Source organism: Rhipicephalus sanguineus, chromosome 4 (assembly GCF_013339695.2).
Source record: "Rhipicephalus sanguineus isolate Rsan-2018 chromosome 4, BIME_Rsan_1.4, whole genome shotgun sequence".
NCBI lineage: Eukaryota > Metazoa > Arthropoda > Arachnida > Ixodida > Ixodidae > Rhipicephalus > Rhipicephalus sanguineus.
Genome location: NC_051179.1, coordinates 209,059,478 through 209,077,919, shown reverse-complemented (window position 1 = coordinate 209,077,919; position 18,442 = coordinate 209,059,478). Strand labels below are relative to the sequence as shown.

The window sequence follows — 18,442 nt, the reverse complement described above, 5'->3', positions numbered from 1 at the left end:
CTATGCAGGATAAAGTTTCACATTCTAGTGATTCAAGACCTACAACTATAGAGAAGCTGGATCGCCAATGGAAAAAACCAACCTCACACTTAAACCTTTGTGACTTCGTTCCAGATTATTGGTGACTAAAATTGATGCTTAATTGAAGCAATTTAACGGTATTTACCTAGAGAGCAGAAACCTGGAGGCTTACGAAGGGAGGTTCAACTCAAATTAAGGCGAATGAGCGAGCCATAAAACGGCTACTGGTAGGTGTAACCTTACAAGACAAGAAGAGAGCAGAGGGGGTCAGGGGACAAATGAGCCTTAAGGTCATCTTAGTCGACATCAAGAAAAAAATGGCCATAGGGATGGCATGTAGCGCGTAGGCCAGATTATAAGCGTGCGCACGAGGGGGGCGGGAGCCTGGGGGGGCGGTCGCCCTCTCCCTCCTTCCAAATTACCCAAGGGCAGGGCGCAAAGCCTGCCCCTTACATTTACTGAGTCAGACCTTTCCCGCCATTGTTTAAGGAGCAGGGTTATGGCCACGCAGGTTTTTGACGATAACAACGACCGAAGGCCGTGATGTTGCATTCCAAGAACTGTTTACTTCTCATCTCTCCTCCTGGAGAGCCAGGGACTCATGTCAAGCCACTGTGATGAGCACGTCACCGCTTCATTTTCATTTTTCATTCATTGTTAGGCATCTTGTCTCTTCGATTCAACCAACGGGAAAGGGGGGGGGGGTGAGATAGAACTGTGCTCTCCTGATGGGGAACCCTCCGCACGCCTATGGGCAAGACAACCGCTGGTCATAAGAGTAACAGACTGAATTCCGAGAGAAGGGATGCACACGAAGGGGAGGCAGAAAGTTAGGTGGGCTGATAAGATTAAGAAGATTGCGAGGATAACGTGGCCACCTCAATTACAGGGCCGTGTTGATTGGCGAAACATGGCAGATGCCTTTGCCCTGCAGTGGACGCAGCCAGGCCGGTGATGATGATGAAAGTGATGCTCAAATGAACGCCACTAAAGTGTAGTTAAGATGGCTAGAAGTGAACCGTGGGTCTCGATCTTTGCGGAGATACCTTACAGCCACTTCTTGATAGCGGTGGGCCACAGTTGCACCAAACAGGTTTCAAAGTGAAATCTAACTCTGCAATATGCATTTAACCTGTGTGTACAGCTTCTTCTAATCCTTGTTTTTTCGTCGGTTGCCCATGTGATTGTTTCAGCGCCATCACCAATGTTTTATTATCGTCAACGCCTCAGCTTTTCAACGTTAAATAAAAGGACCGTACAGCAGACGTCCTGTCGACGCGCCCAACTCAATGAATGCTGTTGCAATCAACACTAAAAAAACATACCAGTGCTTCTGCAGATGTCAGTGAGGCTGCGGAACAGCCGCGACTTCTCGTAGCAGCAGTTGCGTCATCGCGTGCGCCGGGATGCGGCAATGTACGCCGCGCTGTGTCCGGAGAATGTGGCAGGCCATCCACCGCATGCGCTACAGAGCGTTCCTGGCAGAGGGCGCGGATCACGACAGTCGAGCTGGGGCGTAAGGGTGAGTGCAGGTACATAGCGCGGCCTTTTGCCGTGCACTGAATTGAACCCTAATGTTTAGCACTGACGTAGAAGATAGTATAAGGTGATCATTCCACGCCGCAGTTCTTTCTCGACTGCAGGTGTTTCTTTGCGAATGTCTATGAATGCACTGGCGTCAAAGTGCGAGGTACGCCACTTTTCTATTGCTTTTTATTTTTCGTCAAATACAAGTATTGTACTGTACCGGCGCGCGGCGGCAGCTGCGTCCTGCTGTTGCGGAAGCGCGTGAAAAGAATGTCATCGCTTTTTGTAGATAGTTGTTGCTTCTTTTTGCTTCGGCATGAAACGTGACATTTGAAGCCACCCACTAGCAGCGTGTCGGCATTGACACTGCTGCCTCTTTAGTCAATCTGGGAATACGGAGAAAATCAGCTCTGCGTCTCACGCAAACGACGCCGCGGGCGGAGGTCGACGACGGAAACGGCGGCTGGGACACCAAGTGGGTATGTAACAAATTATTGGAAAGTTCGGTCTGCGAGTCTGCTCTTCAAACCAGGGTCAATGTATAAAATTTGCGCTCATTTTATATTTACCCTTATTCGCAATTGGTTTACAATGACGTTTACCTTTGCTCTAGGCTGTGCAAAGACACCAAGTTGGCGAGGAATGAAAGGCGAATAGAATCTGGCGAGATTCTCGTATCGGTTGGGTCCTTGATTAAGCACTTCTTTACATAAAATCCATGTGGTTTGTTTGAACATGCGAATGCACATGACAAGCTGAGTAATATAACGATTCGATACAATCGTGGACGGTGTGGCCATGTATTTCTATAACAGAAAATAGACAGTTTTGTAGCCTGGAAGGTTGACTTTATTAAAGCACTCCCGACCACAAAATTTTCGGACAAACAGCCCCTCCCCTAAGAATAGAAGGCAGTGTTTAAAGCAGAAAAATCGGCTGGTGGAGACTACGGATACGACATAGTCGATCGCGAGATGAAAAAAAACTTAAAAATGAAGGCAATAAGAAGAAAAGGCAGGACAGTAAGAAATATGGTTTTCAATTGTAATGACACTAAGAAAATAGAAAGGCAAAAAGTTCGTAGCCTATGTTTAAAAAAGAGTGCCTTAACAAACATTTTTTAACAAATCATTAGATACATAAAGCGAGGAGGCGCTGGTTGATGAATACTATTTCTTTTCTGACAAATACGATCGCAATAATACTTCCATATCTATCACATTTAATAGATATGCACGGGGCTTCGTGAATTTAAGATTTTCTACCGTATAGTTACTGCGGGCACGTGTGCTGTCGAACAAAGCGGAGAACCTGCAACGTATGATATGGACAGCAGGCTGAACTGATCAATGAGAGCCTGTAAGTACGCTGGATGCTCTCTTAGCCTGCCGTTCGCAGGTCTCTCCGTTTGGACAACGTAGCACTTCCCACACAAAAGACGTTTTCTATAAAGGACAGGTATTTTGCACGCGGATTAACAGTGTGACGCGCTTTTCAGCGCGAAAATCACTGCTCTCCCGTCGTTCATTGACAGCCTGGCACAAAGGCTTGTCTGATCGTGAAAGTTGAGTTTACTGCGAGCCACGGTTCTTGTCTTCCTTCGCAAGGTTCTCCAAAGCGGAAGCCAGGGTTTCAGGCGCGAAGCTTGCATTCCTGAGCCACTGCACCCGTTCAGCGACACTCATTGCCAGATTGTGCCTGCAGGAGCACGAGAGGGCCGAGCGCAGGCAATTGGTGACGGTGTGGACACGCCTGAAATTGGTGACGGTGTGGTGTGCCAAGCTTGAAAATTTTTGTGTGGGCAGATTCAGAACGGGGGCAGTACCTCCAACAGGCATGCTAGCCGAAGGGCAACCTGATATCTAATAACTGCAGACTGTTCTGCAAAGGCAATTATTTAGTTTTTTGTAAAGTTCAACCCTGGAGCTCAAGTTCCAAAAACATCAAGCACACTGTTCAGCACAATACTCCTCTCCTGGGATCCTTTAGTTTTAAACACCAAATAATCATCAATGTATGTAAAAATTTTTTACCACGATGGATTAATCAATTTTTGCCGTTCCTCGTTTTGCCACATCGTGCGAAAAGCAAATTTTCAACGGATAAATGCGTGGGATTGATAAGGCAATTGGATCAGCTTATTGCAATAAAGTCTCTGAGAGCCCTCATAAGGTCAGACTTGCAGAACAAAGGCCCGACAGTCTATGTTAATACATCAGCCGAGCTGTTTGTAACTGTAAAGTATGTGTGCTTGATCACCGCGAAAACGCCAAGTACCAGTTGTTAAAAGCTACACTGCACTTTCTTTAGCTAATGCAGGTCTGGGATACCTCCTAGCGTTGGGGAAAGCATAAACAGATGTTCTTTCGCCATTTACAGAGAGGAATGCTATCGTTTTAGATAAGCCAAATGTCGCTCCTACTCTCCGGTAATCGAGAGTAGATGTTAGCATGAAAGGGATGTTATGTAAAAGCATGGGAAATTGGGTGAGTTGGCAGGAATTAATTACGCGATGTTTCCCCGCGCACACACAACAGACAAGGACGTTAGCAAAGAAGAGAAACAAGAGTTTTCTCACAACTCAGTTTGAATGAGTTGTGAGACAGTGCTGGTTTCTTTTCATTCCTCACGTCCATGTTAGCTGTGTGCTTGCTGAGAAACTGCCCGTAATGAAATGTATACCAGCAAAGCAGATTGGTTAGCAATGATACTATATCCATAATGTTAAAATGGGTATAGTGCATGTTCACAAGGGCGCCCCACCCCACCACACCATACCATCCTGTACACTGCTTTATATGGACGCCATTTTAAATGCGAAGCATTTCTTAGCGAACTTCTGCGAGTTTGAGCGTATCTATCTATCTATCTATCTATCTATCTATCTATCTATCTATCTATCTATCTATCTATCTATCTATCTATCTATCTATCTATCTATCTATCTATCTATCTATCTATCTATCTATCTATCTATCTATCTATCTATCTATCTATCTATCTATCTATCTATCTATCTATCTATCTATCTATCTATCTATCTATCTATCTATCTATCTATCTATCTATCTATCTATCTATCTATCTATCTATCTATCTATCTATCTATCTATCTATCTATCTATCTATCCATCCATCCATCCATCCATCCATCCATCCATCCATCCATCCATCCATCCATCCATCCATCCATCCATCCATCCATCTATCTATCTATCTATCTATCTATCTATCTATCTATCTATCTATCTATCTATCTATCTATCTATCTATCTATCTATCTATCTATCTATCTATCTATCTATCTATCTATCTAGCCGCCTACGACTTTGGGCTCTCCTGGCCGTTTCGTTAATAGGATATGCACCAAAATTGCTGTGGCGTAACGTGACTTTATGACGAACATAAATGACAAGTCATAACATGAAAATCATGATATCCATGTCATGAACGCCATGATTTACATGCCACTGTTTTGGTGATCTTGCGGCCGTTTCGTTAGTTTGATATATACCAAAATTGGTATGGCGTGACAATAGTGTATGACGAACACAAGTGACAGGTCCTAACGTGCAAATCATGAACGCATACCATGTACAGCATGAATTACATACCACGCTCATGGTGCGCTCGCGGCCGTTTCGCTAGCTTTATATACACCAAAATTGGTATCGTGCGACGTGACTGTGTGACGAACACAAATAACAGCTGGTAACATGAAAATCATGACACACATGCCATGTACACCATGATTTACGTGCCACGCTCGTGGTGCGCTCGCGGCCGTTTCGCTAGCTTTATATACACCAAAATTGGTATCGCGCGACGTGACTGTGTGACGAACACAAATAACAGCTGGTAACATGAAAATCATGACACTCATGTCATGCACAGTATGACTTACGTGCCACGCTCATGGCGCGCTGGCGGCCGTTTCGCTAGCTTGATATACACCAAAATTGGCATCTCGCGAGGTAACTGTGTGGCGAACATAAATAACAGGAATTAACATGAAAATCATGACACGCATATTATGTACAGCATTATTTACATTCCATGCTCATGGTGCGCTCGCGCCCGTTTCGCTAGCTTGATATAGACGTCAGACTCTGCCCAGGCGGCGCTGCGAAAAACACCGCCACCAGCGCCCTCATCGTAGCCCTGGGACTAACTGGGTAGTGCAAAGAGAGCCCGCCCGCAAGCGAATGTGCAAAGGCCGCAATATAATCCTCCCCTTTCGTTGGTGTCGAGGCGCGGTTTGCTGAAAATCAAGGACCTGGAAAGCTTCATCCACCAATCCACGCTTCAGAAACAAAGGAAGCTGATCAAAGCGAACTGCGAGTACAATGCAAAATAAGTTTTAGTTATTCCCGCGCGCTGCAACTCGCAAGTACAAGCGAGCATCACACGACACTGAGTTCGAGGCAAGCCCTCCGACATCCGTTCTCTAGAGCATAAATGCGTTAAAATCGGGTATATACGTATGCCACAGCGATAAAGTACCTACATACACGATCAATTTACTTAGCTATGCATCTTACGATCAGTGGTGCAAAACTCGGTTCATCAGGGGCGAATGGCCCCGGCGATTTTCGCCTTTTCAGTTGCATTCTCCCTTAATTCATCTCTCGCTTCCTGTGCATTGGAGTGTTTTATTACGCATCCTCAAATGGTCTCTTGATGGTCGACTTACGTTTGTATGTACTGCAAATGGGGATACGTGCGTGTCCACTTTCGCGGGGTACAACCAAAGGCAAAACCGTGGCCTCCGAGATAGCTACGGCAACCGCGGAGGACACGGGCGAAACAAACCTGAAGGGGGTCACGACCAACATTCTGCGATTTACTTGTATGACGCACGTGGTGTTAGCTAGTTAGAACCAGAACTCTGAGCCTTCAAAACGAACGTACGTCCGCGATGCTGTGTGACGACGAACTCGTCGCGGTGTGCGTATCACGCGTCTCCAGTCTGCCTCTAGCTGCTCACTTCGTGTTACACGACAAGCACCGCGGTCAGAGCCTCTGCTGAGCTTCATAGTCAAGGTTACCATGGTTTTGCATCAGGGCTACGCAAAACAACAGAAGAGCCACACATTCATGCCACCGGCTGTGGAGAACGCGGGTACTTCGCTTACCCAACACGCTCGCAACGGCCCGTCTCCAGCGCTCTCGTCTTTCTTCTTCGTACGACAACTATGGAAATCGGTAAAGCTGAACGTTGTTATTCAGTCTTTTACGTCCGTGGCAATTCACAACGCAACAGTGCGTCTTTTGCGGAGTTTCTTCGTAGCGTGCGGAGGGCTCTCGTCTGCTGCTGTTTTCGCCGTCGTTCAGGCGAGTGATCCAGCAAGCACTTCACGACGGCTCGGTGGCGCGTCCGACTAGCGGAGAGAAATTCACAGCTCTCGTTCTGAGTGCTAAATGCGCAAACACACGCGATATTAAGCTCAATCGTTGTTTCGCACTCGCTAGTTACACCTGGTCCAATGGCAAACTGTGCGAGAGAGTCGGTCTATGCACTACTCAATACTTCTCCGACAGGTGGCGCCACACATCTTGGAAACTCCAGAGTCTGACGTCTATACACCAAAATTGGTATCGCGCGTCGTGACTGTGTGACGACCACAAATAACAGGTGGTAACATGAAAATCATGACACGTATGTCATGCACAGTATGACTTACGTGCCACGCTCATGGCGCGCTGGCGGCCATTTCGCTAGATTGATATACACCAAAATTGGTATCGCGCGACGCGACTTTGTGACGAACACGAATAACAGGAGTTAACATGAAAATCATGACACGCATGTCATGCACAGCATGATTTACATGTTACGCTCATGGCGCTCTGGCGGCCATTTTGCTAGCTTGATATACACCAAACTTGGTATCGCGTGACGTGACTGTGTGACGAATATAAATAACAGGAGTTAGTATGAAAATCATGACACACATGCCATGTACACCATGACATACGTGCCACGCTCATGGTGCGCTGGCGGCCATTTCGCTAGCTTGATATGCACCAAAATTGGTATCTCGCGACGTGACAGTGTGACGAACATAAATAACAGGTAATGATTTAGATGCCACACTCATGGTGCACTCCCGGCCATTTTGTTTACTGGATATATACCTAAATTGGTATGGCATGACAAGAGTGCGTGACGAACATAAATAGCAGGTCACGCATCGTATATAGGTAGCAGAATATATGTTTCATTAGCATGGCATATATCAGATTATACACGCATGCATGTATGACAATCTCGCGATATATAGCGAACTAGATGTCACGACATGAATGACTTCATAAGCCTCAATCACAAACAAGACGATGTATGCAGCTCTTTGCTGGCTGCTTCGCATTACCTCGATACCCACCCTGCGTGGGATCTGCCGATTTTTTCCCTCACACTGTACTGAATGAATCTTGGGCTTTACCTAACGAATGCGGCCACTACGAGTCGGTGAACTGAGCGTCCGCAGGGCGGACGCTAGTGCGCCGCGCGAGGGCGCTGTATGCAGTAAAACTAGCGCCCCGCGCAGCTTAACGACGAAGTGCATTATCTGAAAATAGTAAAAAAATGTCTGGTAGATGCGCCCTAATATAAGCTCAAACCAGCCATCGAGCCAATATGAAGTTTGCCTTACCAGATGGGGCCGTAAAGTAGCCAGTTTAGCTAAAAGTATCCACAAACGGCACCCCTCTCTAGAAACACGTATTCCTCATTTCCCAAGGACATACTCGAGCTGGTCGGTAGAATGAACTATTTGCGAGTTGCTCATGAGACCCTTGGGTACGCAACTTCTATGTTCCCGTTCGCAGTATACCAAGAGATAATGACGATAGTATATCAATAGCTGGGTGTGGGTATATCATGGAATATAACAGAAGAAATTTGAATGGCGAAACACACAGCCAGCGATTTCTCTTGCTTGCACGTAGAACTTGTGCATCCATAAAGGTTTTTAACTGGTTAGGGTAAGGAGTGCACCGAGCCAAGACTGTGGTTGCGTTTGATCAACAAATCCGCGAGAAATTATTGCGCAGCAGAAGAATTCTAGTTCTCCGGCAAGTTATTCAGCGACATAAAGCATCAAACCGCAACGCAGATTTACACAACTTCTTTATTATTTTAAGCAAGGAACATCAAGTATTCCGCTTATACACAATACGATGCGTTCATAGACGAAAAAAAAATTCGCGTCAGTTCAGGCGGTTTGCCAACTGACGGAGACTTCTGTGCAACTTTTGCTATGTGTGTCTAGAACATCAGCACAGAAGAAAGTCTGACTGCACGTACGTCAATCTTCAAGCTGACGCTTTGACTGTCTCCGCAATAGAATTCTAACTTCAGCGATATTAAACACATTTACACTGCAAACGGGTTTGAGCCTTTTAGGGAGTTTCGGGCTCGACGCATAACGTGCATCCAAAAGGTACTACGCAAAACCCCCTTGAAAACGAGGTTCAAAAGGAGGTTTTATTTACATCCTTTAAGGGAGTGATTAGACGGAACTAAGGAGGTAAATTTGTGTTTTTATTAAACTCATTTTGAGGGCTTGAACGGAGCGCATTTGAAGTTTTTCTGGTTCTTTTGAGAGCTTTTAAAGCCTCCTTTTGGAGGTAAAGTTGTTTTTATGTAAGCCATTTTGGGGGCTTGAACAGAGCGCATTGAGAGTTTTTCTGCTTCTTTTGAGAGCTGTTAAAGCCTCCTTTTACACGAGGCCCTAGAGTGGTCGCGAAATGAAAAAAAAAAGTATATTTTAGGCAGTATATTACGTTCACCGGCCAATTTCCGCTACTATTCATCACTAGGACATAATAGAAAATGGACATCAAAGTATTTATGCACAATCATGACATTTGCATACAGGTACGCACGGCACAAGAATCGAACTCGCGACCACACGCACTCAAAGCAAGCACTATAACCATTACACCACAGCGCCACCACTTGCAAGCTTGCTTTTTTCGTGGGCTTATATATGTACCAATATATGTACAAAGCGGCCGGAACCCGTCGGCACAACTTCGAACTTCTGTTCTTGTACCATCGGCGTGTGTTTGCTCTTGCGGAAGGTCAATACATAATTTGTGGGGCGTCATGCAGGCCGAGCCGATCGACGTAAACACCCTCGGCTCCGAATTTTCCGGTTCACCGTGTCGTGCCGCTAGAAAAATTATAAACGTGTGCCTCTTCGCTCACGCTAAATTCGTGAATACCAGCGTGACAGCGGTATCTTCAGATGAGCGAACGTATGTGCATTCCATGAGCGTATGCTGTGGAGCAATTTTCGTTATTTCTGCAGCCGCGAACTGCGCGCGTCCAGATGCGGCAGCGTGTTATGAGCGGTTCGAAGACCGCCTGCGTTCTCATATGAAAGTTACACACGCAGAGGCCCGACTTAGAAAAACATTGTAACGCGCCTACATTAAGTGCATTTAATGCGCGCGTACTGCCGCGAGCTGCACGCAGGGGCAGCAGCGCGCTCTGAGCAGCTCAACAAAAATCTGTTTCCGCAATTAGCGCTTATTCGCAATGCACCCTTTAGCGCGGACCGCCTGCGTTCGCATATGAAAATTACACACGCAGAAAATTCCAGAGCTACAAGGACATTGTAACGCGCCTACATAAAGTGCGTTGAATGCGCGCGTACAGCAGCGAGCAGCGCCTTCTGAGCAGCTGAACGCTTATCTATTTCCACAATTAGCGCTTATTCGCAATGCACGCTTTAGCACGGCATTCAGTGATTCTCTATAACGCATATTCAGTATTTATTTGCTTTCATACTCGGATACTACCCACATTTCTTACTAATTAGCTTTTATTGGTAGGCATCACGCCACCGCGTTAAAGCGAATGCCTAACGCGTGCCCCAAGGTCAAGGACAACCTCCCCAGTTTACCAGTGACATGTCGCCCACAAAACAAAAAAGTTAATGTACTTGCACTTCTCTCTTGTGAACGTCCATGTGTACTTGGCCCTCCCCTCAGACAGATGATGCAGTACCCATTAAAAAAAGCATTACCCTCTTCCTCAATGGAACAGCTGTTCTTGAGAAAATATGGTTCTGTTGAATTACTTCACCACAGCAGCAGAGAGGTTGGCTTGTTTGCAATTCAGAATTTCACAATTGTAACACAGAAACACGAGGACTGTAGCAAATATGCAGAAAACTGGAAAAACTATCATATGTGCACTCCCTCGTCCACCTGCACACTACGTTAAACTTTATTTATACAACAGCAACCTTCAATTATGCTACTACTGATAAAAGATCACCCAATCTACGTTAGAACACAGTGATGACTTTCTGTCTTTCTGTTGCCTATGTTCTACAATGTGTCATAATCTGTGAATCATCTGTTCAATGTGTTTGGTAATAAAACGCAAGCAGTTACATTGAGCAGGCAGTGTTTCAGCAATTTGTTTTTCAAGCACAAATTCATTTCTTCAATTTGCATGCACGACAAGTAGTGATACTTCAATTGATACAAGAACCAGTGGTTGCAACATTTTATTGGAATCAAAACAGCAGCAGTTCTCGTGTCAATGTAAGGATATAGGTATATATTTCCATCGTCGTGCACAGAACCTACTCCCAAAACTGAACACGTGGAACAACATATACAGTACAGCCTAAGCACTATACATAATTCACAGCAGTAAAGCAATATGAAAGTAGGGTGTAAAATCTCATCATGATGCGCACTAACGTGTGCACTTCACCGTACCAGTATGTAAGTATAATAAAAAAAAAATAAGCTACCCAAGAAACTTGGTGTCAGCCTACACACGAAGGCAACTAATTAGTACAATAAGGCTAGCATCACTTTTGGGAAATATGAAACCGTGTAGACAGGCAGTTGTACAGTTTTTTATTGCATTAGTTTGCCCTATGGCATCAAAATATGTCGCACATGATTTTGCAGTTGAGTTTCCTACAAAAAAGCCCAAAATAGACCTGTGGTGTTGACTGTAGGTCCACTTACCAAGGTGCATAAAAGCATTCAGCAATGCCCACAAAATTACAAGGTTGCCTTCATATGTTGCTGTACATATTTACTCACAGATACCTGGAAGCCATCGTAAATTTCTGGAAGTGTGCTTGGGAACTTGTCGGCATAATCACAGGACTGCAGTGTACCAATACTTCTAATATGCATAACAAGTACAGCCATGCTTCAATGTTTTTATGCCAGCTAGTGCCATCTGTAACTCAAAAGTTCATCCTTAATTCCTCACTTGATGGCTTACGCATAATAACCACACTGAAAATAATCCAAGCACCATGGCTGCAACGTCAACTTGCATTTAGGCAATCACAGGCACTAAATAAAAAAAATCCTGTATATAGTGATTGGTCGCTTTGCACATTGGGTCCTAGGACTTGATATGCCATGAGGATGAATAAAAATTGACCACACATATATAGAGACTGTGAAACAGTCAGGAGTTCATTTCATAGATAAGGAAAACGTGAAAACGAAATCAGAACACATAGCAACAAAGGGGACGGAACGACACACTACTAACAACTGAAGCTGAACATGTGCGGCTTTTTTAGTCATGTGTGTTTATATCTTTCTGTGGTTTTGATTACACTTCAGTTACTAGTAGCGCACTGTCCTGTCTGCCCCCTTCATTCCTCTATGGATGAGTGATTGTTTAGTCTTGTAATTTTTTCGTACTGTGTGTTTACATCTTTCTGTGGTTTCGATTAAACTTCAGTTGCTAGTAACGCGTCATCCTGTCCCCTCTGTGCTGTGATTTTTTTGCACTCTCTTTAACTATGAATATACACCAACTCGCCCAACTGCCCCTGTTAAGACTTATGTTTGCTGAATAACACTGGGCATACTCAGCGTCTTTTTAAACAATGCGAAATTTTCAAATGCACACGATATCAGAAAGGTTGCACGCAGTATTGCGCATAACACTCTGCATCAATACCAGTGTTGGCCTAAATGTTGTAAGATGTACGAGCTGTTCGACATAGTGTAAAGTGAGGCACATCAGGGTGTTCCCACAATCATGGGTGTCGGCAAGGGTTTGCACAAAGGGTACCTGCCGCCATCAAGACACACCAGCACTTGACCCCACCCAAGCTACACCAATGCTCTCCTGCTCACCAGGCCGACACGTTACACCGCCTTGCACCCCCAAGACAAAATCCTGCTGACACTCATGCCCACAATACAATTGACTTGAACACAGACTGGTGGGCAAGCAACACTTGCTGCTTTGCCAGAAGTGTATTCCTGAAAATTACACAAAAAAGAAGTCCACTAAGATTTCTGTATACATAAAAATGAATGTCTTACCGAAGATTCGCACTTGACTATCCTTTTTGCAGACATTTTGTCAAAACACGAAATAAATACAAAATTGAGATGCTACTAAGTATTTCCTTATGAGCGTTTCACTTCGTGTGCACAGGGCGAAAAACAAACGGATGTAAAAAAAATGCGAAACACCACCAAAAGTGTACTCTTGCCATGTTTACCATTATGTGGGTAGTTTTTGATGTCAGTAAAGTTATCATTATAAGTACACTTTAAAAGGGTTGTGAATGTTAGCAAGGTCTTGATTAACCGCACCTACTCTGTTTAGGAGTGAAGATTGGGCAACTTGGCACTGAACCATGGCAAAAAATAAACAGCGCACTTCTAGTGAGGATAAACTAAGGCCTGGGAACAATAACAGAGCTTTCACCTTGTCAAATTGTGTCAACAGTCATGATACTATGTATTGACCTTGAAAACTGTGGCAACATAATGCAAAACAGCGAATTAACGAGAGGGAATAAACAAGATGATTCAACAATCTGGTTCAACAGACTCAACAGCTGACTTATATCAATGCGATTAAATTAGCCTTGCACATCTCCTAATGGCTAAGAATATGCACATGTAACATTGGCAAATTCCACTGTTGATACGTGACCAATGAAGTTGCATTCCTTCCATGCCGTTGAATGGCCGTTCCTTCTTTTCTGTTTTCACTGTTTTCTGATTTTCATTGTTTTCACTAGCGTAAATGTTCACCCTTTTTGATTTTGTCACTTTGCAGATGGCATAGGTGTTTTGCCTTTGAATGTGCACGTTTCTTCTGCTTTGTCTTTCCTGTTTCTTTTTGTATGCGTATATGTTTTGCCTTTGAACGTGCACACGTTTCTGCTGCTCTGTCTCTATTTTTGCTCTACTGGGCCTTGTGCACTTCTCAAGCTACCATTGTCGCTTTTCACTTGAGGCCCATTCCCTGTATTTTGCTAGAATAAACATTTATCCATTCATTCAATACCATAAAACGCATGTGCTTCACAATACACACTGCCCTTAGCAGATGTCTGTCACATGATATGGCCGTCATTGTATAGCTTTAACATGATTTATTCGTTCTAGCTAAATGAATCCAAGCTAATGATGTTAATGTACCTTGATATGCTATTTCACTGTTCCTTGATGCATATGTATGAAGGTACAGTGCTTATGTACCTTAATATGCTATTTCAGGAGACGGGCAGAGTGCGCAATGCAAAATTGTTGCCGAAAAGTCTTTTCACTTTCTGACAATCTGTGCTTCGGTGGGTTGTCACAGTTGCATGGCGGGAGAAAGATGTCCAGGGTAGTTGACTGCATCCAAGGTAGATGCTGCAAAATGAGAGCGCACGGTCTTGTCACATGTCAATGTACGCAAATTGACACGATAACAAAGGATTAAAACAAACAAATGAAGTTGGAGAAAAGATTAAATCGAAAAGAAAGTTGTCCTTTATGCACATTCCATCATGTGACAATGTGATAACCGTGGCCTTTCGCTCTAATGTATATTCTCTGAAAGCATCATGCCTCATTCACGCTTTATCGCAGGCAAGAAAATTATATCGTGCAAATAACTTTATCAGGGCGCACTCCTGGGTCGATTGACTGGTCGTATGAAGCATGAGTGATATTCACAGAAGTTCCAAAACATGCATCACACATCATTGCTATCTGAGTTTAACGACTTAAATGCGAAGCATTTGTTAAACACTTCTACGACTTTGAACGGATCTATCTAGCCGCCTACGACTCATAGCTCGTGTGAGTGTTTCGTTAATGGGATGTATGCCAAAAGTCGTGTGGCATGACACGACTGCATGAAGAACATGAATGATGGGTCTTAACTTGAAAATCATGATATGCATTTCATTAACGACATGATTTACACATCACTCTCTTGGTTCTCTTGCGACTGTTTCGTTAACTTGATATTTACCAAAATAGGTATGGTGTCACAAGAGTGTATGACGCACATAAACGACAGTTTCTAACGTGCAAATCATGACACGCTTGTCATGTATGGCGGTATTTTAACAACATGGTCTCGGGGGCGCTAGTGGCCGTTTCGCCTGCTTCATATACACCAGAATTGGTATGTATTGTGCAGTGTGACTGTACGTCCAACATAAATGACAGCTGGCAACATGAAAATAATGACATGCATGTCATGTACACACGCCACGCTCATGGTGCGCTCGCGGCCGGTTGGCTAGCTTGACATACACCTAAATTGATATAGCGTGACGTGATTTTGCGACGAACATAGATGACATATAGTAACATGAAAATAACGACATGTATGTTATTTACGGCATGGAGACTGGTGCACTCGCGTCCGGTTCTCTAACTTGATATCATACCAAGACTGGTATAGCGTGACGTGACTGTATGACGTACATAAATGACAGCTGGTAACATGGAAACAATGAATGACATGCGTGTAATGTACAGCATGGGTTACATGCCACGCTCATGGTGCGCTGGCGGGCATTTCGCAAGCTTGACATGCCGATTTCCTTTTCTTTCTTTTTTTTCTTGCTTTTCATAGCACTTTTCAAGCGACGCAATGTGCAGAAGGTCATCTACAGGTGCATAAGCGACGATAAGGGCTCGCAAAGAGAGAGAACATCAGTATTACTTACCATTTTTGTTCCTGACTGTGCCGAGCACGCAGGGCGCCCATCATCTGCTTGGTAATGCACAGCGGCACGCTCGCTTGAGTCGACGGGCCGTCGCGATTATCGTACTCGCAGCGCAGCATGTCGCACTGTCGTCAAACCACGCACATCACATCCAGCGGCGAGAACACAGTGAGGCTGCAGGCACAAAACGCGTACACACGACCGACACAGCTGATCACTTGAGAAGTGGCGTTCTTCTTCAGTGGTTGTACAGGAAAGGGAAAAAGGCACCTAATTTCTGTCTGCCTATAGGCGACACGGCGCAGTGCCTTGTAGGGGTGGGGGTAAGGAGGGAATAAAAGGATAGTAGGAAAATAGAGAGAAAAGTGAGAGGAGCACATCCATCCAACGAAGAGAAAAGAGGACAGGAAAGATTGGGAAACGGTCACGGGAGTTCAGGGACGGGTCCGCGAAACACAGCTAGAGGCACAGGGCCTAGCCGGCGTAGCTACGACGATCGCGCCGCCGCGGGAACGACTCCCTCCTCACGTTTCTTTCTTTTTTTCAGTTTTTTTTTCTTCGCGCGCGCATGCGGCGCGAATCTTTGTCCCATTCGGTAGCGCCTCGTCTGGCTTTCTTTTGACCTGGCGGGGGCGGACCGCAGTAGGCTGAAGCCGCCAAGGCCAAAGGGCTTCCTCGCTTCCTCTCCAGCCGTTCGGAGGGTCTCGTATATCTCTTTCTCTGGGCTATCTGTGCAAGGGATTTTTAGTGCGCTGAAGCATGCCGCCTTTTTCTTTTACTTCTTTCCCCCGCACAGCTGCATGCATGCCCGCCAGCACTGAAGGCATTACGGAAAGCTTCGGGAAAAAAAAGAGAAAACATGCCAGAGGAAATGAGATGGGAGTTTTTTGTTCCTCTAACTCCATTCGACGAATGGCGTCAGATAGTGAATTTACCTCCTTTCTTCCACATAATTTCTTAACGAAGTAAAATTGAGGACGCAGAACTTTATTACACCCACCTCATTACGCCCTAAGGTAGTACTGTCCAGATGAAGGTAGTATTAAGGAGGATTGTAGCCCTTAAAACGCCCAATTCGGCTAGTTTGCGTTTGCAGTGTAGGACAGACCTCATAAAGCAAGAGGATAAAACAGAGTGCCGTAAAGTTTCTCCCTCGTTCATCTTCCTGCATTCTCTACGCTTTTAGAGTAGTCCTGCGACGGTGTTCTCAGTCCTGAGAGTGTGTTCATATATGCTTCGTAATCTACCACGACCCATGTTTGGAGCGCAGTTGCTGCACATTGTTCTTCGGCGAATAATTCTAGCTACGATTATCACATACAAACAGTTGTTTCCTGTTCTTTTATATGAGGAGTTCGTTTTATTATCAGAACAGGCTGTTTGATTCCTCTCTTTATCCTTATGTTCTGGGTTTACTAGACGATTACGATGGCTGCAGTTGAATACGGAATTCTTTTTTAAGCTGTTTGATGCAGCGTACCTGAACACGTCTGTAATACATGGCAAATGAGAACTGTGCCTTTTATCTCATAACTTCCAGCAAAAACAGCTGCATTTTTACTGTGGCGTTGGCCTCTGGTAACATGCGACTAACATCAAGTTGGAACACATTGATGAAGTGGCATGTGCTTGGCGAAATGATCATTTAATTGGTTGTTCGCTCTCCAGCAATACCCGTGTCCCAATTTGTATAGTGAATACAACTGTAATGAAAAGCAATAGATAATGGAGCCGAGGAAGGTATAGGGGACGTTAATTGTAGTCTTTAAAGTGCACTGCAGTAACAATGATACAGATATTGTCACGTGCTTGTGACGATGAAGAAGGCTCCAGCAAGACTCAGAAATAGCTAAGTGAATTCGGGCGAACTGGTACCCGGGAAATGAACAGTCAAAGTGCCACACATTCACGCTGTACACTGATAGCGGCGAGAACAGTCGTCGATCGTAGAGTAATCTGATCGGCAGTAAAGCGCGTCGGCATTTTATACCTGTGGCATCGAAGCTTGCAGTGTTATCGTCAGTGGCCAGGTTAGTTCCAGAATAAATTCTACTGTTCGCGTTGCGTTCTAGCTTATCAGAAGATTCTACAATAACCTAGAAGATTGTTAGATATCCGGCGCACTTTGCGCAAGGCAGTGGTTATACGTGTAACGGACCAGTTACATAAATATAAAAAAACAATCTCACCATCTCCCCGTAAAGGGAAACCTGATTATTATGCGAAGCAGCCATGAGTCGACTTAAAGTTCTGTAAATCTTTTATTTTCTTCATCACTGTTCGTGGTCCTTCCATTCGAGGTTCCCCTGATATCGTTACTCGTCATAGTAGATGTATCAACATCAGGCTATTGGAAAACAACCGTTCGTTACAAGGGAATCCACACTCACATGTGTCCCAACATGTTGCGCTGTGCCATTGCGCACCTATGTTTCATGAAGCTGAGGTGCTGTCAACACATCACGAAAAGATCACAAGAAAAATAATTGACGTTTACAACATGAGGAAAAGGAGTGAACAATGCATTAGCGTACCTTCTATTGCTCTACAAGATAGCGAGTTTATTTTCCTAGATAGCACAGTACCTTAAGATTCCTTGTCTTGGAGAGTACACGTGGTCTGTTTCCGGTTTTTTCCGTTTCAAGATGTAATGCTGGCTTGCTGTTTCTTTTGCGGTTTTTGTTTGCTCAAATGAAGTCACATGGGTGTGAGGGGTGTGTAGTATTTTCTTCTTTTTCTTCATTTATATGCTTTAAAAAACATTCAGTTGCAAGTCAGCGCCGTGGTTTGTGGTTCTGTTCTGTTCTGTTCTGTTCTAACTGTTTTGCTATGGAGAGGTTGAGGTCCATATTGCCTCGGCTACTCCATATCACGAAGTTATGCAGCGAAAAAAAAAGAATAATACTGAACGGTACCTA

General features: G+C 44.6%; 1 protein-coding gene across 1 annotated transcript in view; it reads left to right on the top strand.

Annotated features, from left to right (window-relative positions):
* Nucleotides 1-1,936: 1,936 nt before the first annotated feature.
* LOC119391067 (monocarboxylate transporter 12) overlaps nt 1,937-18,442 on the top strand; it is a 136,447-nt gene continuing 119,941 nt past the window's right edge. Inside the window, exon 1 of the mRNA XM_037658752.2 lies at nt 1,937-2,027. The gene's annotated coding sequence lies outside the window, so the exon portion shown is untranslated. The remainder of the gene's footprint in view (nt 2,028-18,442) is intronic.